The sequence below is a fragment of the Vulpes lagopus genome, chromosome 3 (genome assembly GCF_018345385.1).
Source record: "Vulpes lagopus strain Blue_001 chromosome 3, ASM1834538v1, whole genome shotgun sequence".
Taxonomy (NCBI): domain Eukaryota; kingdom Metazoa; phylum Chordata; class Mammalia; order Carnivora; family Canidae; genus Vulpes; species Vulpes lagopus.
In genome coordinates, this window is record NC_054826.1 from 37,646,134 (window position 1) to 37,670,001 (window position 23,868).

General features: G+C 41.3%; 1 protein-coding gene and 1 long non-coding RNA gene across 2 annotated transcripts in view; one reads left to right on the forward strand and one right to left on the reverse strand.

Annotated features, from left to right (window-relative positions):
* LOC121487857 overlaps positions 1 to 7,797 on the reverse strand; it is a 64,870-nt gene extending 57,073 nt beyond the window's left edge. Inside the window, exons 1-2 of the long non-coding RNA XR_005986925.1 lie at positions 7,768 to 7,797; positions 7,402 to 7,512 (exon numbers count right to left, since the gene is read on the reverse strand). This is a non-coding gene — a long non-coding RNA (uncharacterized LOC121487857). The remainder of the gene's footprint in view (positions 1 to 7,401; positions 7,513 to 7,767) is intronic.
* ADRA1B (adrenoceptor alpha 1B) overlaps positions 1 to 23,868 on the forward strand; it is a 48,624-nt gene that overhangs the window by 14,370 nt on the left and 10,386 nt on the right. The window lies entirely within an intron of this gene.

Below are 23,868 nucleotides of genomic sequence, written 5' to 3' on the forward strand. Positions count from 1 at the left end.
GAGGGTGGCTCAGGATACTTAGTTTAAAAAAGTAACTCATAGAGTAACATGTAATACCATTTTTCAAAGCCATTAATTCAATCACCGGCAGGGTTAGAATGAAGGGAAAAAGAGTTGATTATTAACTTTTTTATATACTTCTGTATTATTTCACATGTTACCATGAGCACATATTCTGCTTGTGATTAAGAAATGTGACAGAATATAAATTGAGTTTCGATAGAGTTATGATGGGGCTCTTCATTTTTTATGATTTTAAAAGAATAATACCAATGGCCAAAAAGAAAAAATTGTACTTTGTGATTTTTAATATAATTTCACTTTGCTTACATTTTATATATTTTTCTTGATAAACATATACATATATGTGTGTATATATGTATATATACTGTTATGTGATCACCAGCTCTAGAACACTTAAAAATTACTTTGTCCCCTCTCTGTTGGATACAGCCCTGCCCACTGCCCCAGTTGTCAAGTTGTTTGTTGATTTTGGTTTTGTATATGTTTTCCAAAATGGGAAGAATATTGTCACTTTTGGTAGCAAAAAATAATTTGCTACAGTGAGAAATAAAAAAGAAAGGAAAAGTCACCTATAATCCTCTATATAATCATGTTTTAATATTTTTTCCTATGGAACTTTCCAGAATTTTCTATATGAGTGTGTGTGTATAAACAAATTCCATCACCTAGTGCTTTTATCACTAAGCACAAGCGTTGACTTCTTTCCATTTTAATAAATCTGAATCTTTTCATTTTCTTATTTATTTTTCACATTTTTAATGCTGCATTGCTTTCCATAATGGAAGGTGCCCTAATGTATTTAACCAATCCACTTATGACAACCCATTTAGGTAAGGAGGTGAGATACACGAGGTATCACATTCACAAAATGTAGAATGAGAAGTATGTCCCTCTCACTTCACTGGCCCCCAGCCATCTGCTTCCTCTCCCTGGAGGCAGTTGTTGACAATTTCCTGCATAGACACTCAGGGATATTCTATGCATATAATAATATAATTATATGTTCTTTTTCATGGAAATCACATACTAAAAAACACTTTTTGGCACTTCAGTTTTTTTTTTCACTACATGATTACCTTGGAGATCTTCCCACTTCAGTATAAATACAGCAACGTCCTTTTTTAATAGCTACATAGTATTCCATGGTGTTTTTTTCTAGTAGGCCTCTATGGAAGGATATTTAAGTTATTTCAAAATTTTTGTTATCACAAGCAACACTATAGTAAGTATTCTTGTACTCAATTCATTATTTTCTACATCATCTATAAGACAAAAATCCTGGAAGTGGACTATTCTGAGTAAATTTTTACATTTTTAAAAATATTGCCAAATCATCCTCCATAGGGATTGTACCAATTTGCATTTTCATAACTGATATTTGAGTGTCCACACATTCGCCAAGCATTCTGATCTTTGCCACCTTGACAGGGGAAATGAGTCTAAACATCTTTTTGTATGTTTAGAATAATCCATCCTCTCTTGATGTACCTTTATTTTGAGTTTTCAGCTGTGACAAATGTTCTTCTATACCCATTTTTCCTTTAGGATCTTTTTGTACCTGCCTTTTAGGTTTTCCTTAGGATAAAGTCCACTTTGAATGGCTAGATCAAAAGGTAGATTCAGGTGAAAGGCATCAGACATACATCATCACCATACACCTTCCTGTAGGAAGGGATAGCAATTTCCACTCCCACTAAGTGTGTTTCAGCATAGCTGAGGAAACTACTTTTTATACTGATATTGGCACTGGAGAAATTTCAGGCATCTGCATGACAAGTCAGCTTTCCCTCAGAGGGGATAAGATGGCTTGAAAGGTTCAAATCCTTCCAACTAATTTGGTGTCAGCTTCCCAAATTCAGGGCTAGCAAACTGCCCTCTTGGAATGCAACACCCCATCCATCAGGGGAGCCAGAGCAGGCAGCGGCTTTGGAATGTGTGTTATTTTACCCAGGATGTAAGAACAAAAAGCAGTCACCCACGGTGTGTAAACGGATTTGATCTTTTGCAAGGCTGCCAGGCCCACCACTGTCCGCATCAGTGGTTCAAGGCTCCAGGGCTCCTGATGTAAATCTATAACAATATAAAACAAAATGCTGCCCCCCACCCTCCAGGAAAACACTTGAGTTTGAGGCATTTGGAGGATGAGTTAACAAGAAAGGATTCCTCTGGGCATCCAAACTTGCCCCACCCCACCATGGGGGCCTGTTGCAGATCCAGGGAATGCAGTGGACGGGCTATATTTAGATGAGAGCATGGTAAATGCACCACATTTTACTTGCAAAATTCAAATTGGCTCTGGAAGATGCCAGCCTCATGAACTGAAAATTGAATTGAGCACTGCTCAAGAAGCAAGGAGATGGCCTGTTGAGCACATTCTGCTGTGAAAGGAGGCTTTTCTAGAGGCAGTCAATGGGTCCTGGTCAGCCAGGGGTGAAATTTAATACTGACCTTGAACTGCTGATCTGGAAGGAGAAGCAGGGTTATTTTCAGACTGTACTAAATCTAGAGGTGTTGGAACCAGCATCTAGGACAGGGCAGGGCCAAGACGAACTTTGACCCACTGCCACAGGACCAGAGATAAAGAAGAAGCTAAGCCAGGTGCCTGCGACCAGCCAGTGATTCTCAGAACCTGACCAGGAAAACCTCTCCTGCCACCTGTCTTCTGCCACTGCCATCTCAGCCAGTGGAAGGAGCTGGCACCTTCCCTTCTCTGGGACAGCCTCACAGCCCTTGGTGACTCCTGTTTGAGTGGCCACTTACAGTACTAGAAAGAACAGGGACATCGGAATCAGACAAATCCAGGTCTGGAGTGCTGGTTCTGCAGCTCGTCTCTCTAAGCCTCAATTAATTTATCTGTAAAATGTGACCCAAATCATCAGTTCATAGGATTGTAAGTGAGGAATAAATAAGGAAGGATGAAAAGGACTCAGCTGGGCACCAAACACTAGTAAATATTTCATAAATATCAGCTACTAATATATGTGAAGGCTCTAACACACTATCCACTTTGGAGGAGATATTAAGTTCCTGTCGATATTGTCATGATTATGACATTCTGCAAAGGAGCTATGCCTTTTGGGGAAACAAAAATATGATTGATTCCTTCACACAAGAAGGCTGGGGAATCCCTTTGTTAAGAAAAAGGAAAAGAATTAAAAAAAACTAGGTAAACAGCGTGCCAAGTGTGATGATCACATGCTCAGAAAATATCAGAAGATATTTACATTTCTACTTGTGTTTCACTCTTTTTAAAATTATTTTGATATTTAATTATTAGATTTCTCAGTCATTCCAAAAAAGTACAAAAAATAATTTGAGAGAGACACCCATGACTCCTCCACCCAGATTTAACAAATGTTAACATGTTGCTGAATTAGCTGTTTTTCTTTTAAGAAATAAAATGTTACAGATATATCTAAAAGCCCCCACTGGGCTTCCAGTTCACCTCTCTCCTTCTCGGAAGCAACCACCAGGATATATGTATGCAATTAAATAGACTCTCCTCCCTACAATTTCTTAAATGTATACTCTTAGAAGCAAGAAGAATGACCAAGACTGAGGCTGTGGATTTCAGTCCTGAGTTCAAATTCTGTTCCTGCTCCTTTACTAGCTGTGTGGCCGTTAGCAAATTGCTTGACCTCTCTGTTCCTCCTTTCCACTCTAAACTGAGACAAATAACACATCCTCCATTGGGTCCTTGTGAGGATGAAATAAGATTACTCATGTAAAGCAACTGTTCTTTACCAAGGATGACCGCCCCTAACCCCTAATAGGACATTTGGCAATGTCAAGAGGCATTTTTGCTTGTCACAACTAGAGTGTGCTACTGGCATCTAGTGGGAGAGGCCAGGGATACAGCTAAACATCGGACACTGCAAAGGACAGAAAACTATCTGGCCCAGGATGTCACTAGTGCCAAAGTAGACAAACCTTAGTGTAAAGCATGCTGTCGTATTTTATAAGGGCTCAAAAAACATTTGTCTAATAAACATAGCAAATCATTTTTTCATTTCACTATCATTCTCACATCTACTTTTATTTCATTTTCACATACATTATCTCACTGGTATCTAGTAAGATGTCCCTTCTTGATAAAAAGAATGATAGAAGGCAAGCACTGTTGTTTCTCCATATCTGAGAGTATCTTCTCCTGTTAAGCCAGTGATAATGTAAATTTTCAGGCTAATAGATCAATTACAAATTGTTACTTAGAGCCTAGACCCTCCCTGCTCTCTGTGAAGAACAAATTGTATCAGCACATTCTGCTACAAAATTGGTTCATTTAAACCACAAATATCCCTTCCACCTTAGCAGGCCCAAAGACTGGTATGGCAAAAAATAAATAAGGCTGTCATAACTAAGTGAACATTTTTGGCCCCTGTTTGCAAGAACGGGCTCCCAGTGGCTCAAAAAAGCACAGAAGCAGAGTAAAAACATGGGGAAGAGCTCTGCTTCTCTCCTTCATCCCAGGCTCTGAAGGACTCAGAATATTATGCCCATGGCCATCTCCAGGGTTGGAGCGACCATCTATGTTGGTTAGAGACCATGCACTATGAGTGACCTTATCCAATGAGTTTCCAAGTGTGCTGCAGGGTCAAGCAGCACCAGCACTGCCCAGGAACTTGAAAGAGATGACACTCTTGGCTCCTGCTCCAGACCTACTGAATCAGAGACTGAGGTTGCACCCCGGGGTTGCTGGGGTGTCTCCTGAGCCCTGCAGGTGAGTCAGGTGTGCACTCAAGTTTAAGAACCACCAGCCTAATAAGACATGATCCTCCCCTTTCCCGAGGGTACATTTCCTGTTGCCCATGGCCCTCCCACTGTAGCCACACAGTTCATCAGTTTAGCAAGGAGGTGCTACTTGCTGGCACTTTCTTTGGACTGGATGCTTGATACACAGCCTGTAACTTTCACAACATGAATATGAGGAAGACACCTGTATCTCTTTTTCCAGATGAGAAAATCACAGCTGAGAGACTTAAACAGCTTGCCCAGGTTCATACCTACAGAAAAGAGCTGGAACTGGCCTCTGAGTGTGTGTCAGCCTGAGGCCAATCCCATGCTCTTAATGATGCCAGCATACTGCCAGTTGATGACAAAGAGAGACAACACAAACACATCAGCTCCACCAGGGCAAACCTGGAGCCCAGTCAGGTTTGTTTTTAGTGCCCCTCAATCACTTGTCCTGGGTTTTACCCCCATAGGTAATCCCCTCCACTCCCAGTCCCAAGTACTTAATTTAACCCCCAGTGTCCTGATACTGACCCCTAGAGGCCAAGTATCTGCCACCCTCTCTGAGCTTTTCCCTGATGTCCTGGGACTTCAAATCCCCATTTTCCTTCTTGCTAGCTGTGCACCTTTGACACTGACTCAGCCTCTTTGTGCTCTGTTTCTCATCTATAGATCAGTTATAATAATGCATGCATATCAAGGTTTTAAGAGGATTAAGTGGGGGATAATAAATGTGGAAGTATCTAGCCCAGGGCCTGATACATAGTAGAAAGTAACTCTTGGTTTTTCCCCATCCGGCTCTACACACCAACAACTATCAAAACTACTCACTCCCAGGATTTATTTTCTTGAGTCTCATTTATTGGCCAATTAGCTAATATTATGAGCTAATCTTCAGTAAGATGTTAATTCATAATAATGGTTTTCTGTGTTTATTTCCACAACACCATTGGCATTTCAACCAGGGGCCCTTAGTCCTCAAAATTGTGCCATTTGGGAGTGATTTATGGTAAAAATATTAGGGAATATGGGAGGCCAATGGGATAGCCTTTCTCTATTCTTCATATCATTCCAATACAACTCCAGTGTACAAGGAATCCCAGAGAAATAGGAAATTAGATTAAAAAGGGAAATATGCCTTCAAGGTTGCACCTGGCTTTGAAGAAAAAAACAAATCAACCACAGGCATCTGCATATCAGGAGGGGGAGGGGAACCATGCAAAAAAGTAGTGAAATCAAAGACTAATGGGTCATTTGCCAACATTTAATACAATTGCTTGGGATCTGCGTAGTTGAATGTAATAAAGCTTCATTAAAAAGTAGTTATAACAGCTAATAAGACTTTAATTAAATTAGCTTTAACTGGGCAAGCTGCTTGTGAGGTCCTAATTAGGTTATTTGCTTCTATTGGCCTAGTCTGCAAACAAAAGAAGATTCTGTTAAATTTTCAATGATGCCTAGAAAGCCAGATCTCTGGCCTCGTGCAGGAAAGGCCAAGAGGCTCTAAAATCTGGGGGCAGTCTCCAACTATCTCAGTTCCTCCAAAAATCATGGTGTGCAGCCACAGCGGAATCCCTTAATAGGTCCCACTGCTTTTAGGAGAATTTTTAAGATGGAAAGCATGTTTGAACATGGAAATTCCAACAATTTCACTTTGCAGAAGAGGAAACTAGGAAGTGATTTGTTCAAGGTCCCCTGGCAAGGAGCTATGTCTTGTGCCCCTCAGCCTTCTTCCACTGTGGTCTGGAATAGACACAGAACTCAGGCTGCTGGTACAGAGCTTCACTGCAGAAGGGAGAAGGCAACAAAAAGTGCTGGATTCTCAGAGGCTCCTATCATTGAAGCTGTGGTGTGTGTGTGTGTGTGTGTGTGTGTGTGTGTGTGTGTGTGTGAGAGAGAGAGAGAGAGAGAGAGAGAGAGAGATTCAATCCCAGGTAAATTGCTGACCTGCTTACAGTGTGGGTGGAGCTGTCTCCAAATCTGTGCATTGCAGCCACAAAGATCTCTCTAAAACACAGACCCAATCATGCCATGATCCTGCTGACCTAGCCGCGAGGTAACTTCTCAATTCCTTGCACATGGCAGAAAAGTCTCTTCACAACTGGGCTTCAGCCTACCTCCTTTCTCAAGACTGAGCTTTGTGCTCAACAAATCAGAATCCCAGCTCTGCCCCTCACAAGCTGTGCAACCTTGGGCAAATTACTTAGTCTCCCTCAGTTCCCACTCTCTGCCTATAAAAAAATGGGAATGACAACATTTTATTTATCTCATCAGGAGAATAGGAGAATTCAATGACACTAAAGCAGATAAGCCACATGTGACCCATACTATTAACCCCTCCGACTAACAGGAGCAGTCTCTTCCCTGAACATGTCCAGCTTATCGCTATCTTATGCCTTTTCACATGCTATTCCCTCTGCCTGCAACAGCCTTCTCCTTCTTCTCTTTGTCATAAATTCTTCCAATTCGAATGTCTGGCTCAAATGTCACTTCCCCTTTGCAGACTTCCACAACTCCCCAGGCAGAAGCTACTCCTCTCCTGGGCTTTCTCTGCTCTCACTCCTCCCTACCCCCTATGAGCACCTAATCATGCTGGGATGGAATGGATTTTTGATATCTAGCTCCCCTCAAGAGACTTCAACTCACCAAGCACGGGCCTGGCACACACTGAGAACGCAGTAAGTGGATGAAATCTTCTCACAGGAACTGTGAGGAGGAAGATTGGTTCCAGTGGCACTTCTATTCCTGTCCCCAAAGCTGAAATAAAAACAGATTCTGTGTAGAAACACATACACACACACACACACACACACACACACACACACACACCAAGATATTAACAGTAGTTGCCTCGGTCATTTTTATGTTCTTCTCATGCTTCTCTACAGTGAATATGTATTCCTCTTGTAATAAGAAACAAAACAATAAAACCAGTTCTTTAATCCAAGTGAGCTTAAGGAGATATACAAAGTGCCAATTTCCCAAACAGTCCCTGAAAAAGTTGAGAGTTACCTGAATGTCAATGTGGTGCAGTTCTAATTTAAGGCATCATAGTCTCCAAATCTATTCTCTGTAATGTCTGTGACAGGAGCTAGTTTGGAGCTGTGAGATACAGACCAAGAGGCATATCACTCTCCCAGTAAATTAAGGCAACTATTTTGGGAACTATACAGACAGGAAAGATTAAGGACTCTACGGACCAACACAGTAGCCACTGGCCACATGGGACGAATCAAATTTAAATTTGTTAAAATTAAATAAAATTAAAAATTCAGTTCCCCAGTCAGACTAGTCACATTTCAAAAATTCAGTAGCTGCATGTGCCTGGTGGCTGCCACATGAGACAGCGAAGTTACAGAAAGTTCTACCAACAGCACTAAGTTAGTATGTTTCTCAGCTTGTTCCACACATGGTTGATGTCTCAAGTTAATCAACACATCCCTTTGCCCCATGAATATATTCTTTCTTGTTTAAATATATATATATATATTATATTCATGGCAATGTAAAATGATGCAGCAACATTGGGAAACAGTTTGGCAGTTCCTCAAGAAGTTAAACACAGAGCCGCCTTAAGGATCCAGCAATCCTACTCCTGATATATACCCAAGAGAACCAAAAACATATGCTCACCCAAAAACTTGTACACAACTGTTTACAGAAGGTTTGTTCATAATTGTCCCAAAGTGGAAATAAACCAAATGTCCATCAGATGAAAAATGAATAAACAAATTCCATATATACACACAATGGAATGTTAGTGCAAAAAAAAAAAAAAAAGCACTGACTCATGCTACCACATGGATGTAGCTTGAAAAGGATACGTGAAGGAAAGAAGCCAAACAAAAATGTCCTCTGTTGTATGATTCCACTATATGAAATGTCCAGAACAGGCAAATCCACAGAGGGGAAAAAAGTAAATTAGTGGTTGCCAGAGGCGGAGAAGAGGGATGGTAGGATTTGCTAATGGGCACTGGGTTTCTTTTGAGAGTGATGAAAATGTTCTGGATAGATAGTGGTGATGCTTGTACAACTCCTAAAACACACTAAAAACCACTAATTGTAGACTTTAAGATGGTGAATTTTTTGATATGTGATATGTCTCAATAAAACTGTTATTTGAAAACAGGGCACTTGAGTGGTGCAGTTGGTTAAGCATCCGACTCCTGATTTTGGCTCCTGTCATTATCTCAGAGTCATGAGATCGAGCCCTGTGTGTAAAGCCTACTTAAGAATCTCTCTCCCCTTCTCTCTCTGCCCCTTCCCTGCTCATGCTCTCCCTCTCTCTCCAAAAAAATAAAAAAGAGAAAAGAAAAAAGTTATCTAAAATAAAATATTCTTCATATTGGAAAACAAGCTAAATGGCCATATATAGCAAGTGAGGAAATTAATCCCGACATAGCTGAACAGTGGACTTTGTGCAATAGTTAGAAAGAATGAATTAAATGTGTATACTAATTAATAAATATCTTCCAAACAAATTGCTCGGGGAAGAGGGAAGAAAATTTCAGTGTTGCATATAGTATGAAATGTTACCAAAAAAAAAAAAACACAAAAATTCCAAATATTCTATTTTCTATGAGTATATATTATGAAAATGCATAGAAAAAAACCCTGGAAGATTATGCACAAAAAGATAACAAGAATTTCCTCTGAAGGAAGAGTTCAGAATTATAGGTAGTGGTCAAAAGATATGTTGTTAATTTTTAGAAAGAAAAACATTATGTGTGCAACTAACAGTTTTAAAGCCCTCTTTATTTAAATAAAAGCATAAATTAGATCTTCTCTGTGGGGAAGAAAGAGAAATATAATAAAGAGCAAGTTTCAAAGAAATTCTACCTAAGTATAATCAAATATTTTGTTAATCGAACTCTTCTATTCCCCCAGAGAGAACAAACCGCTTTTAAACATTGCCTTGCTCTGAAAATACCCACACAGGGCCACTTCCTCTGGTTTCCCTGACGAAAGAGCCCCAGACCTAAAGGTCCCTGACTCCCTAGCTCCAAACTGATTAAAAGCTGTTAGTTGGATGACTTCCTCTCTGTGTCACCTGTCATCATCTCTCAAGAACCAGATCTATCTAGGTAATGCCTTGAAATTCTTTCATGCTTCCTGTAGCCTGGGCCCCCACAGAGATGATTGAGGATGCTGCATGTGACCTAGTTAGGGCATTTTTTTTCCTAGGGGTTGGGGAAAAGAAGAGATTTGCTTTTCATTTGACTTTTTCCCTTTTTTTTTTTCAATCTTTTCTTCCCTAGATCATAAGGGGGAGAAAAGATAAAATGAAAAAGAACACAATGAACACTTTCTCATTTTGCAGCTAAAATTTTGTGATGATTTTCTTCCAATCAGTATATTATTACCTGGGTGGCTGACTTCCTATCCTACCACAATTGGCTCTCATTTTCATTCTTTCTCTCTCTCTCTCTCTCTCTCCCTCTCTCTCTCTCTCTTTCTCTCTGACTCTTGCTTCCTGATTTTATTTTTCTGGGTTCTCTCTTGCTTGCAAATCAGTAGCTTTTATCATTCAATGAGATTCTTCACCCAAGATCTGCCCATTAATTTATATCAGCATCTCACAGTGACCACTCTTACCTTTGTGAACTTCTTAAAGCACACAGGTCCTGTCCCCTCTGAACTTTTGAACATATTTTCGGTGATTTTTTGTTTGTTTGTTTTTACAAAACACTTCTAAAGATACCAGTTTACTCCAGTCGAGAGCCCTGGCAATCTGCTTTCTCACCAGCCAGCCGTCTCCTGGCCTGAGTGTCCTGCTCCTGTGTTTTCATTTCTTATGTATCTGGTCATAGCCAGGGTCCTGAATGCTGCTCATTCTTCTAGATACAAATCCCATCTACCCTGTCTTATAAAGGATGAGCAAAGTAGCACAAGGTCTCTATTAATCAGTCAATAATTGCTCAGCACACAGAGAATCACTAACAGCCAAAGAAACATCAGAATAATGTTGGGAAAGCTGGCCTATCAACATGCCATATTACAATTTCATCAAAGTACCCCTAAAAAAGATGGTTTTTTTTTTTTCTCATGATAAATAAATCAGAGGCCTCTGGTGGTTATAAGGTTAACAAAGCCCTGCAATTAGCACCCAGGGAACACAGCCACCATTTATACAATGTGCCAAGTATGGTGCTAAGTGCTTCACATACTTTATCTCCTATCACCTTTACAACAACCCTAGGAGTAGGAGGAGAGGCTTATTAGTAGCCTAATTTTACAGATGTGAAAATTGAAGGTCAGAGACTGAGAAGCTTATAACGATCATACAGATTCTATTAAGTACCTACTCTGTGTCAGGCACTTGTAAGCAGTGTAGATACAAAAGTGAACAAGACAACAAAGTCCCCACCTTCATGAGGCTCCCAGCTTTGGGGGGGGGGTGGAATAACATGGACAAATAGTACATATACAAATGAACCATATGATATCAAATCATTGCAAGTACCATGGAGGGAATAAAATGAGGTGATATGCTAAAGAGGGACAGGAGGGTGAAGATCATGAGAAAGCCCAAGAACATGAGAAGGGAGGGAGGGAGGGCTGGTGAAGGCCATGGATGGGAAGCTGAGTGAGACTGGAAGGAGCCAGCCTTGCAAGGATCTGGGGGGAAGTCCTGCAGGCCGCAGGGATAAGAAACAGAGGCCCTGATGTAAAGATGTGTTTGGCATGGTTGAGCAAGAACAATGGCAGCTAGAATGCTGGGGTGAAGAGAGAAAGGAAAGAGGTGACAGGTGATGCCTGATAGAAGGATAGCATGGACATTTTGTAAGGTCTTGTAGGTCATGATAAAGAGCATAGGGTTTTCAATACATGCAATAGAAAGTCACTAAAGGGCTTTCAAAAGGGAAGTAATATAACCAGGTTTATATTTTTTAAAGACTACTGTGGATAAACAGAGAAGGATTATAGAGGCTCAAGAGTGGAAGCAGGGAGGCCACTCAAGAGGGCATAGCAGTGGTCCCAGAGAGAGTCGAAGGCAGCTTGGAATTGTCCTCTGTTTTTTTTATGTATACCCAGATCAGGAGTGCTGACGTGGCACGGTCTGTTAAGTGGCCGACTCTTAATTTTGGCTCAGGTCATAATTTCAGGGTCCTGGGATCAAGCCCTGCATCAGGCTCCACACTCAGCAAGGAGTCTGCTTCAGGATTCTCTCTCTCCCTCTCTTTCTTCCCCCTTTTTAATTTTAAAAAATTAAAGAAAAACCTAAACCACCGAGGAACAAGTATCATCTAGGATTTACAGAGAATCTCCCACCTTTCTCAATACACTGACTTGAGACATCTTTAGGCCCTCCCCATCTAGTACTGAATGTGTGCCAATGGCTTGCCACTTACTTTTCTTTAGACTTTTTAGCAAAGTTTACATACACACAGAAAAACCCACCAGTCATAAGGATAACACCTTATCTGCTTTCACAAAGTGACCACATCTTCTGCAGCCAGAACAAGAAAAGGTTATACCCCCCTCCAGGGGGGGCTCCCCACATGCTTCCCCCTTCCAGTCACTCACTAGCATTCCAAGTGCGTTTTGCCAGGATGATATTCTGTGAATCAATTTTCTCAGTCTTGTTTAACCCATGACCCCTTTACCTAAACCGAAAGTCACATGCCCTCTGCAATTAGAGATTCATATACCACCAGACAAGATTCATGCTTTGTATTTTGTGTTGTGTATTATGAAAAACAACAGGTTTTCACGTAAAAAATTAGAATATGATATGGAATATGCTCTTTTAAAACTTGACAAAAATTCCCAATGCACATTCTGTCAAGCCCCCTCTTAAGAATCACCTGGTTCGAATTCTAGAAAGATTGCCAATAGCCTTGTCAAAAAAGAACAGTTTGGAAGTCCAGTAGCACAGACAGCAGACCTTGGATGCACGAGTTTGTCTTATAGAATGAAGAAGTGATTTCAGGGCTTGGTTCAGGGGACAGAACACTGACAGAGAACCAGCATTTACTGAGCACTCATTACGTCTCTAGCACCGGGCAAGGGGTTTCCATATGTTATCTTATTTAACCTGCCCAACCCTTTGAAGATGGCATCATTGTCTTTATTGTATAACTAAGAAAATCAAGGCTTGGAAAAGTAAAATAACTGGCCCAGTTTCTCAGGGCTAAAAAGTGACAAGAGCTGAGCTTGGAGCCTCCTCTGTCTGTTCCTGTATTCCACACTCATTTCACTCCACCCCAGCAGCCTATCTCTGGCTTTTCTTCCTTTGATCTGTACTAAATAAATTGAAAATGCTGGTCTCAACATTAGGTTGCTGCAATAAGCCTCATTTCTTCTAATGGTTTCCTTTTTACATTCCTTTTTAATACATTGACTTTCAAATTAACAGTGAAGCTATTCGTAAATGAAATGGGAACCCTGGCTATTACTTTGCTTCTTTCCAGAAAGCAAGGGCTCTTTAAGCCTGATCAACTTTAATGCTTGCTGTAAATCCAGGAAAGAAATGAATGAGCACAATTCAAATCGCCCAACCCAGAGCCTGGCCACGCGAGGGACATGGGAGCCACATTGCGTCACCATATCATCCATTATTGAAAAGGGAGCCGACAATTAACAAAGCAATCTCGATTAACCATGTTAACATCTCCGGAGAGCGATTCACGTTCTCTGCCTTTCTGGAAGCTCTTCCAAGCTCAAGCTGTCCCTGAGTTCTTAGGCTTTGCGTCACGAAGGGAATTGATTTGATCAATTTACGTTGCTGCTACCTAATTAGTAAGCATGGCCACACTTGCCCATCGGTTTCACAGAGATTAAACTTGCGATCCTGACTGCAGACTAATTTTCGCAGCTGAGAGTCACTGTACCTTTCATCCTCGATCCATACCAAGTTCCCCAGAGTTGATCATAACAGGACTGTAGCCCAGAGCCAGAAACAGGTTTTCCAAGCCCAGACAGCTGGGCCTACGGGATCCTGCATGACAAGGCAGATTGTTTGGGGAGAGCTGCGCTGGTTAGGAGCGCCCGCTTTCCTGCACGCTGCGCGCCGCGCCAGGTGTCACCCTTCCAAAGCACACTCTCCCTCGCTCTGTCCTTTGAGTCGTCTCTCTCTCAAGAAGGAAAGAAGGTGCAACTTTCATTTCAGACCTGCAGAAAGGAACCCTCACAGGAATGACTACTCAAGGTCACAGAGTTTCTCAACTCAGATTCGACATCCTTTTCTTCAAAAGTAACTTTTACCGAGGTTAGTTTTGTCTTTATTGCAAGAAGTTATAACTGCTCATTGTAGAAAATTTCGAAGACATAGAAAACCGGAAAGAAGAAAATAAAAAGCCACCCTTTCAACATAATCATTGAAATATTTACTGCATATTTATTCAGCTACTTTTCTGTGGGATGGTATAATACATACTATTTTGTAAACTGCTTTGTCTTCTGATATATTATGAACATTTTTTCCATGATGCTAATTTAATCTTTACTAGTTGAGTTGTATGGATCATGAAACCAGTCACTTATGTTGGATATTTGGAGTTGTTACTAATTTCCAGTTATGATAAATAATGTAACAATAAAATCCTTGTGTCTGCATAATAATCACTGATATTTATTGTGTCTTGGGCATCATACTATATGTTTTATGTGTATTATTAGCTAGATGGACAAGTAACATTACCTCCATTTTATAGGTGAGGAAACTGAGGCCCAGAAAGTTTCAGTACCTTGCCTACAGTGACATAGATGATGATTCCAGAGCCACCACCCTTAATCATTAAGATCAATTTCTAGAATTGTAATCTCAGGGTAATTGAATACATAAAATTATAAAGTCTCTGCATCATATCACCCAGTTGCCCTCCAGCAGGCATATCCCAATTAATGCTCCCACCATCAGAGTCTGAATGCCCATCCACTTGCATCATCACCAACACAGGGAGCCATTAACTTTTACTGTTCATTAGAGACATGAAGCCCAGACTCCCCTTAGTTTAATCTGTGCCCTTTAGAGCATGCACACAACCCAGTTCCAGACTGAAACATCAATTTTCTTTAAATCAATGATTCTTATCCTTTTTTTTTTTTTTTTTTGTACATGGAACCCTTTAAGATTCTGACGGAATCTATAAAGCAGCCACACAGAGAACACACATGTGCCCATCAAATAACCACTTATTTTACAGGAATTCATGGACACCACTAAGAACTGCTGTGCTTGCTAAAGGACTGATACATCAACAACATTGAAACTAAAACTAACAACAGGACCAAGTCAAATGCAGGTTGACCAGATTGTTCTTTTTAACAATCCTGCAGCATACAGAACCAGATCGGAAGAGGCTGCAGTAAGATGCCCAGGCAGGACAATTTGCCACGTTGGGGTGGAGGCAGGTATCCAGGTCAAGACTCTCTCCTGAGGTCATGCTGTCCTCCAGCAAAGCAGCAAGAGCTCAGAGCAGATGGGCAGGCCAGCCCCGGCCTGCCTCCACCATGCACTTCCACCAGCCTCCAGAGAACAAGTGCGGGATCCTACTGCCAAATGCTGCTTCTTCACACGCTGGTGTTTTTCATGATCTCCCCCCACATCCTGCTCCTTTATGGTTTGGAAAGCCTCATCCCAAACCAGTCAAACCTACACCAACCCTACCTACCCGTCCCTGTCACAAGCAGTAGATTAGGACAAGACGGGAGGGGACATGCCAGCCAGAGCCTAGCCAGTCCATCCACCGTGAATGCTGCTTTGCCAGGAAGGCTTTTCTGGGAGCCCTCCTTGGCCTGAGCACAGGTTTCTGGAAGTAATGGGACCATTTTTCATAACGATCCATTGAGGTTCAGTGACATCTTGAGAATTGGGAGGGAACGTCTGGTCCCAGCCTGGAGGGAAGGAGGTGGACAGAGGAATTAGCACCCTTAAGTGAATTGCCCTTTTGGGTGACCTAGTGGAAAATTTAGCTCCATCTGGATATACAGGTTGGGGCTGCCAGACCACCATGAGACACACACAGAGAGTGCAGGCAGCTCCTCAGGCTAGAACCTGAGCTGCCTTGGACTTGCCGCCCAGCCACGGCCAGTTTTGGGGTCTCATTTTGCACAAGACAGCCCCATCCTTGTCAGAAATATGGTCAGAGTCATGATGGGAAAAGCGGCTGTTCTGCCCTTATGGTTTCATTCCATCTTTTGAACTCTATTTATTTTTTTCCAGCCTACAAAAACTTTGCCTTAGTCTCTCGCTTTTGCTCTTGGCATTACCCCTCTGCAGATGATGGAAGAATCTGTGTTTAAACATCTCTTCTCCCCCCATCTTCTTGGGCCCCTAGGACTTTTTATAAGGCTCAGAGGTGGCAAAAGGACAACTTTTCAATTCTGAATAATTATAGTGCCTCCTGGACTTGGCTGGGAAGATGAGTCATCTGAAAACTAGTATATTCACACCCAAACATGGCTCTTCTGTTTCCCTCTGCACCCCAAACTACCCTGTGGAATCTGTTCCACTTTTTAAAATGTTCTTTTAGCCCTCGGTTTCTTGGTGGCTTGCCTCATAGTCAAAACAGTGGAATGAGGGGAGAGCAAGAACCCGTGGATTGCAATAAAACTCATACTATCTCATAGCTCTGTGATTGAGCAACTTACTTCTCTTTCAAGCCTCAATTTCAATGCCTGTAAAATGGGGACCATAGCTGTACCTCCCACATTGAATTGTTTGGGGTACTAAATGAAATTATGCACATCAGAATTAGATACAGCCTTTGCCACCTATAAGTTCTCAGCAAGTGGTACCTGCTGTTGTCACCATTGTGCTTAAATTTGGATCACCACCATCTTCTGTCTTTTCATGGGGACCATCATAAAGATTGAGTCCATTTCTAACTATTTTGAGAGTCAGCATGCATTCTCCACCTTCCTTGTAATCAGGACACTGTGTAGGAAGTCGAACCTACCCTCAAGGACTAAATTACCTTAAGTTACAAGCTCTCTAAAACACACCTGCTTCATCGCCTTTGCAACCTCACCAAACCCCTACCAAAAAGGGGATGCAACCCCCTGCCCTTCCAGTTTCTGGCTGCTTAAAACGTGTGAGGAGGGAATTGTTTTTTTGCAGGAAAGTTCCCTGAAAGTACCAAAATCAAATAACACCTCCTTCGCAAACCATCACCCACATCCATCTCTCCAGGCCCACACATTACCAGCCCCTCCCAGTGTTCTCCCAGGCATTCTCACACCCAATGTTTCAGGGAAAGAATGAATCTCTAGTCTGTGAGAATCAGCACTAAAGTAGCAGAAAGATGAGTTGTTCTGGGGTCAGGCCTATAATTGAATCCTATCTCCACCACTCTGTAATCTTGAGCAATTTCCTAAATTCTCAAGTTTTTCATCCATAGAATGGGCACCTCGTGGCTTGGGGGGACTGAATAAAATAATCGTTGAAACCTCTTTGCTTCCCCAGTCAATGTTAATCTTCTGGATTAAATTCTCAGCTGGTTCCAGGCACCTAGGAAGAGCTCAGTAAAGACTTTGCTATGAAGTGGAGCAAAGCAGGAGAAATAATCTACAAACCTACACCGAATGGAATGGAGCATTTATTTACAGGGGAAAAGATGGAGAAAATTGTATTTTCTGGAAATTCAGATTTTTCTGTGAGGAAAGGAGCTGTCTTAGGGAAATAATTAGAGCTGAGGATGGAAAGTGAAACCCATCTCCCTCAATCACTGTCCCCAAGTGTCCCCTCTCCGCTGCCCTCCATAAAGCTGATGACGAAGCAACTGGAAGAGAGAAGAGAAATGCTCACCTTAAGAAAGAAAGAAAAGAAAACAAAAAGAAAAGAATTTGGACCTCTTGGAGCAATCTGGGAGGAGCTGAGATGGGAAGGACAAGGAGGGGCACAGGGAGCCCAGTATTAAGTAGTACTTCAAATGTTTGGTGTGGGTGATTTTTCTCTGTGGGATCATTGCCTCCAGGTAGTATAAGCAAAGCAGGCTCTCAAGGTAAATGGAGCCTAAGAAGCAGGAGAGGCAGGAATGAAGTTAGTTCCCCTATGCCACTCTCGGAATCTAGAGACTTTGAGGGAAGATTTTGGACTTGCCAAGGTTAAGGAAATGTGACACTCAAGATAATCCTCCCTAGCTTTCAAGGGACAGAAAGGCTCCCAGCGGACATCTGGGCTACACATATATAAACAGCACAGGCCATAAATATTGAGCCCTTCCAGTCCTGTTTTCATGGAAATGCTCAGAAAACATTCTCATATGGCCTCAGCAAACCCAGCCAGTTCTCTGTCCTTCAGGCACTTCTAACTGGAAAGTTTCCTAACAGTGAGGAGACTGTGAACTCTGAGAAAGGGCTGGAATTTCAGGGTCATTTTGTGGCATGTTTGTGAACCTAGATTGAGAAGCAAGATAAAGTCCCATTTTGCTAAAATATGGAGAGTGGCATGCATTCAGCAGCAAAGACTAATCATTTTATTATACAATATTCAGGAAGCCAGCAATGTGCCAAGCTCTCATGATGCACAAAGGCTAGAGAGGGCTCTGGTGAGAAGACAGGACAGCCTAGAGACAGCGGAGTAGCATCGCCACTCGCTCTGTAGTTGAGAAGTTCTGAAGGCTGCAGGCCCCCCAGCTGGGAAAAGTGTGTCCCAGACCAGACCATGCAAGTGGAAAAGAGACACAGTGCTGTCTGTGGGTCCCAGGTCTGAGCCTGCAGACCAGTTTGGAAATAGGGAAAAACTTTGATTACCACCAGCCACAGGACAGAACAGAGGGATGAGTCAGAGACAGGAAGGCAGGGAAGTCGGTAAACAGCTACTGAAGGAAGGGATGAAAGGCCTTGCACAGAGCCTAATGGCCTAAGTGGCCCAATCTCGCCATTTTACCATCTGATTCCCTAAGGCCAGTAATTGTCCCTGTTCTCTCGTGGAGCCTTTCATCCAAACACACCAAGCCTCTCTGCCAAGTGGCAGGTTCACATGCATCTTGGAAGGAAGGAGCAAGTGCACACAGCCTGTTTGTTCTGGGCTCAGAGGCATTCTGGCTGCAGGTATATGTTTGTACATTTTCCCCTAATTTTCATTCTGCCTCTAAAACCAGATGAACACAAAGCTTAGAATCTGAGAAGGAGAGGGCCTGGTAGCTAATGCAACCCCCTCATTGCATATGTGAAGAAATGGGACCCCAGAAAGATGATGATCTGTCCTAAAGGTCTGCCAGCTATTCCCCCTACTGTATGCTCAACCATTCTCTCTCTCTCCCCCTCCCTTTCCCTACTCCTCTCTCAATTTCTCTCTTGCTCTCTCTTTCATGACAAAATCAATGTTTTCATTGCAAAAATAATTCTAAATACAAAGTGAAAGTCTTCCTGTAAATTCATCCTTCAGAAATAACCACCAAGAACAATTTGGTATATATTCACCCAGATTGTTTTTTCTGTGAACATGCTAATACACACTCACAGCACACAGACACACAGATACACACAGTGTTTCTTTATAAAAATCAGATCACAGAAGGCATTGTTTCCTGAAACTTTCTTCTTTCTAGTTAATTCTGTCATGGGTATCATTCCTTGTAGACTTAGCTCACAATTTTAATAATGTGTGATTTTTTTATTGTGTGATAATACAAGGCTCATTTCACAATCTTCTATTGTTAGAAATTTAGGTAATTTCCTATGTGGAGTAACATAACTGCAGTTCCTTGTACTTTTATCTTTCCTCTCTTTTAAGAGTTCTTCTATAAGATAAATTCCTGGACATGGAGTACATAGATCAAAAGCTATGCTCATTCTAGTTTTATTAGATAATGGCAATTTTCCACTCAAAATCTACACTTCCAACCAGAATATACAAAAATGTCTCTTTTTCTCACACCTTTGCCAAATTGAGCATAAGCAATATTTCAATAGATTCCAAACTAATAGACCTGAAATATTTGCTATTTAATTTATTTATAACATTTAATTAATTTATAGCATTATTTATTTTGTAAAGGAATTTTTTTTTAAGATTTTATTTTATTTATTCATGAGAGACACAGAGAGAGAGAGAGAGAGAGAAGCAGAGACACAGGCCTCTGTGAAGCCTGGCTCCACGCAGGGAGCCGGACGTGGGACCCAATCTCGGGACTCCAGGATCACACCCTGGGCTGAAGGCAGGCGGTAAACCACTGAGCCACCCAGGGATCCCCAATTTTGTAAAGGAATTTAACTATGTTTTCACTTATTCACTGGCCATCTAATTCTTGTTATTTGCTTATCCATAATGATTTGCTTTGTTTTCTATTGAATTGTTTTTTTTGTGATTGATTTGAAAGATAGCTTTGTGTTTGGGAAATATTATTACTTTTACTACTGCTTTGAATTATATTTCTCTCAAGTTAGAGGAAGCCTCTGTGTTTTTTCAAAGTTTGCAACCTTATCAGAATGTCTAGGCAAACTCATCAGTGCTTTTCTTTACAGATCCTGAACTTCTATCATGCTTTAAAAGTTCTTTCCTATTTAAAAATTATAAAAATATTCACTTATATCTTCTAATGCTTTAATAATTTTTATACTTAAAATCTTGGATGCATGTGGGTTTATTCTGATTAGGAAATAAACTAAGGATATGGTTCTATTTGTTTCCAACTAGCGAGCCTAGTGTCCTAACCTAGAGAATCATCTCTTCTTTCCCATAAACATTGAAATGGCATATAAAATTCTCATGGATATTTGGCTCTCTTTCTAAACTATATAATTTCATTGATCTATCTGCCTTGTCCTGCACTTCCTGCTCTGGTATTTTTCTAAAAGATTTTATTTATTTATTTATTTGAGAGAGAGAGAGAGACCATAAGCAGAAGGAGAGAGAGAAAGAGAGAAGCAGATTCCCCACCAAGTCTGTGTCAGGCTCTATCTCAGGGCTCGATCCCAGGACCCCAGGATCATGACCTGAGCCATAGGCAGACACTTAACCAAATGAGCCACCCCAGTATTTCTTTAATTACTGTGATTTTTATGATAGATTTTAATATCTGTAGGAATGGGCTTACCCATCTTCCCCACACCACCATTCTTTATTTCAATTGACCTGGCTATTTCTTTCATAGTTATTCTTCCACATTCCATATTCTTCTATATATTTGGATCATTTAGTGTCCACCCCCACCCCCCAAAAAAAACCTCTTGTGTTGGCATTTTAATGAGGTTGTCTTGAATGTACAGATTCACTTGGGGAGAACTGAAGTTCTCTTGAATAGAGACTTCCTATACTAAAGCAAGCTATGTCTCTCCATTTATATATGTCTCCCTTTTATGCCCCTTTATAAAGTTTTATAGCTTCCTTCACATAGGTCCCACTAATACTGTTTCTAAAAGTGTTCTTTGGAGAAATTGCTGTTTGCAGTCAGGTCGAAGCATGGAACACATTCAGTTCAGCACCAAAAGTGGAGCCTTCAGTGCTATGGAAATCTCTCTATCCCATCTGCTCTCTACTCTGGGCCTAAACCAGGAGGTAACTTCCCTCCTGAAAGATGAAATGCACCAGTTAATCAGTGGGTAAATGGTGGCACTAACCGTATGCCCAGTGCTGTTCTAGAGTACAGGACACAGACCTCATCTTCAAGTAGTGCTGATGCTGCCCAAGAAGACAAGTGGCACAACCTTTAAGAATGGCATCCTGTATTAACCTATGAGTTGCAACTCTATTCTGATGGGAAATAAAGAAAAGAAGAGGCCTGGAGCAATTGGGGAAGGCTCCAGGAAGGAGGGGGAAACTGAACTGGCTGTTGTCATGTGGTTACCACTTAAAGAAAGAAAAGGAAGGAAGCAAGATATAAGCAAGGGAATCACTCACAACCATTTATTCAGCACCTCCTATGAATCTGAAACTGGCCTAGGCACATGAAGAGGACATTATATGCTCAACAATTGTTTTTATACATTCACTATAAAGCAGGCTCAGTGTTAAATGCTAGAGAAACCAAGACAAGTAAGATAGACCCTGGCCTGGAGAATCTTGTAAGTAAGGGATGCAGACTCTCGCCTAAGTCCAACAAGTGTTATGATAGAAATCTGTGGAGTGAATAGCAAAGACTCTTAATCTGGTGACTGTGCACCTCCTGAGTACCCATGGATTGGATTCAGTGGGTCTGTGAACCCCTCAAATTTGTGGTGCCAAGTTACCTGCATAACCAGCATTGGCAGGTTAAGAATCACTGGAGTAGAGTGACTTAAAACTCTTGGTTTCTAGATCTTGGCATCTTCATGTCCAGAAAAAATATATGTAAACCATTACACCATTAAAATAACAAGTAAAAAACTCTAGACGCCTCCCATCGCAGAAGTGTTCTAAGATCTCAGAGCCAATACTGTCTTAGAGAAACTGCCCAGCTTTAGGACCAGGCAGATTTGGGTTGGAATCCCAGCTCTGCCATTTAATGACAGTGTGACCTTGAGGGAGTTCCATGCCTTTAGATACTCGATTTCCACATCTGTAATTGAGAATTGAGAATTAGAGACACCCCTCCCCCTCCTGCCTATTGTGACGGTGAAATTAGGTAAGATGTACGAGTCACCTGGATCTTAGCAGGTCTTTATGGACTGCTCATTCCCTCCTCTTGCTTTTACACTTCCAAGGAAACCATGCAGCATGGGCTGTAGTTGTGTGTATGAGGACTCTGAGTCAGGCCTGGAAAGGATGGAGAGGAGGAGGGGAAAGCAAATGCATCTCAGACCAGTGGACAGTGTGAATAAAGGGAAAGGAGCCAGAAAAGTCAACTCATGTTGTGAAGATTCAGTCCACTGCAGCCAAGTTGAGAAGGTCTTAAATTCCAGGCTCAGCAGTTTGAACTTTATCCTATAAACTATGGGAGCCACTGGAGGGTTTGGGGCAAGAGTGTCAACCCCTTGGTGAGGTGGCTTTCAGCCCAGCCTCTGCTCATCCATGAATCTCAAGATACTCAGGAAAACAATTTTAAAAATAAAATTGTAACATGAACTAAAGCAGTGCCTTTCACCTCAGGATCTTGTTAAAAAGCAGATTCTGATTCACTGGATCACTGAGGTTCTGCATTTCTAATATGCACCCAGGTGATATGGATGCTGTTTATCTATGAACCTTACTTTGAGTAGCCAGGGGCTAACATATTTCAGTTTTATTATTTATATTACTATTATCATTCCTGCAACACATGTTGGCTGAGTGCCCGTCACGTGTCAGGCACTGTGCTAGGCCCTGGGGAAAGAGAAAACTCAGACATGAACTCTCCTTTGTAGAAGCTCACAGTCTAACCAGAAGAGATGAGCCCTCAGCAACTGTGATTCAAGGTAGAAAGTGAGGAATGCTATATTTTGGCATTCTGATAAAGTGCTTTGACAATTCAGCAAAGAGAGAGATTGTTCCCTGTTGAGGGAGAAATTTGCCTGGTGCTTAAGGAAGTGAATAGAAGCTTCTTTTTCTTATTATTAAACAATGAGTAAGAACCCAGACTTCAAAGTTGGATTTTCAGCCTTTTTAGACATGTGACTTTGTTAATCTCTTAAACCTCAGTTGCTTCATCTGTAAAATGAGATGCAGTAATAGCAGAGGTGCTGGAAGGATTATATGAGCAAATGAATGTAAACGTAGGACCTACTAACTGGTTCCTCATTCACTGCAAATGGTGGCTCTGGTGAGTATTATTGTTCTTGTTTGCTTTAAAACTTAGCGCGGTCTGTTGGACCCAAAGATATTGTATTTGTTGGACAACTTTATGATCTCATTCTAGGGTTAAGTGGCAAATGAAAATGGAAAACCTCAAAGGGAATTTCCAGATCCAAGGAAACTCCTTCATAAAACTGGTGCTGAAAGAATTAGCAACCATTTCAAATTTTTTTAGTTTTTATTGAGCCAAACTGTTTCAGCTAGGGAGACTTGGCTTGGCTGTAGGTGTACTTAAAGGCTCCTACTAAGAGCCATGTTGAAAAGGAGTTTTATTTGATTTACAAGTTGATCAAAATAGTTTTACCACCCACTGGCTCCCTTGAGGTCATCAGCTTGTCTGATGCTGTGAAATAAGTCAAATCAAATCTATAATCCTAAAGTCCCAGAAGTAAGGATCATCCCACTTTGCTCATAGGCTATATGGGAATTAAATAAAATACAGTATATAATAAATAAATAAATAAATAAATAAATAA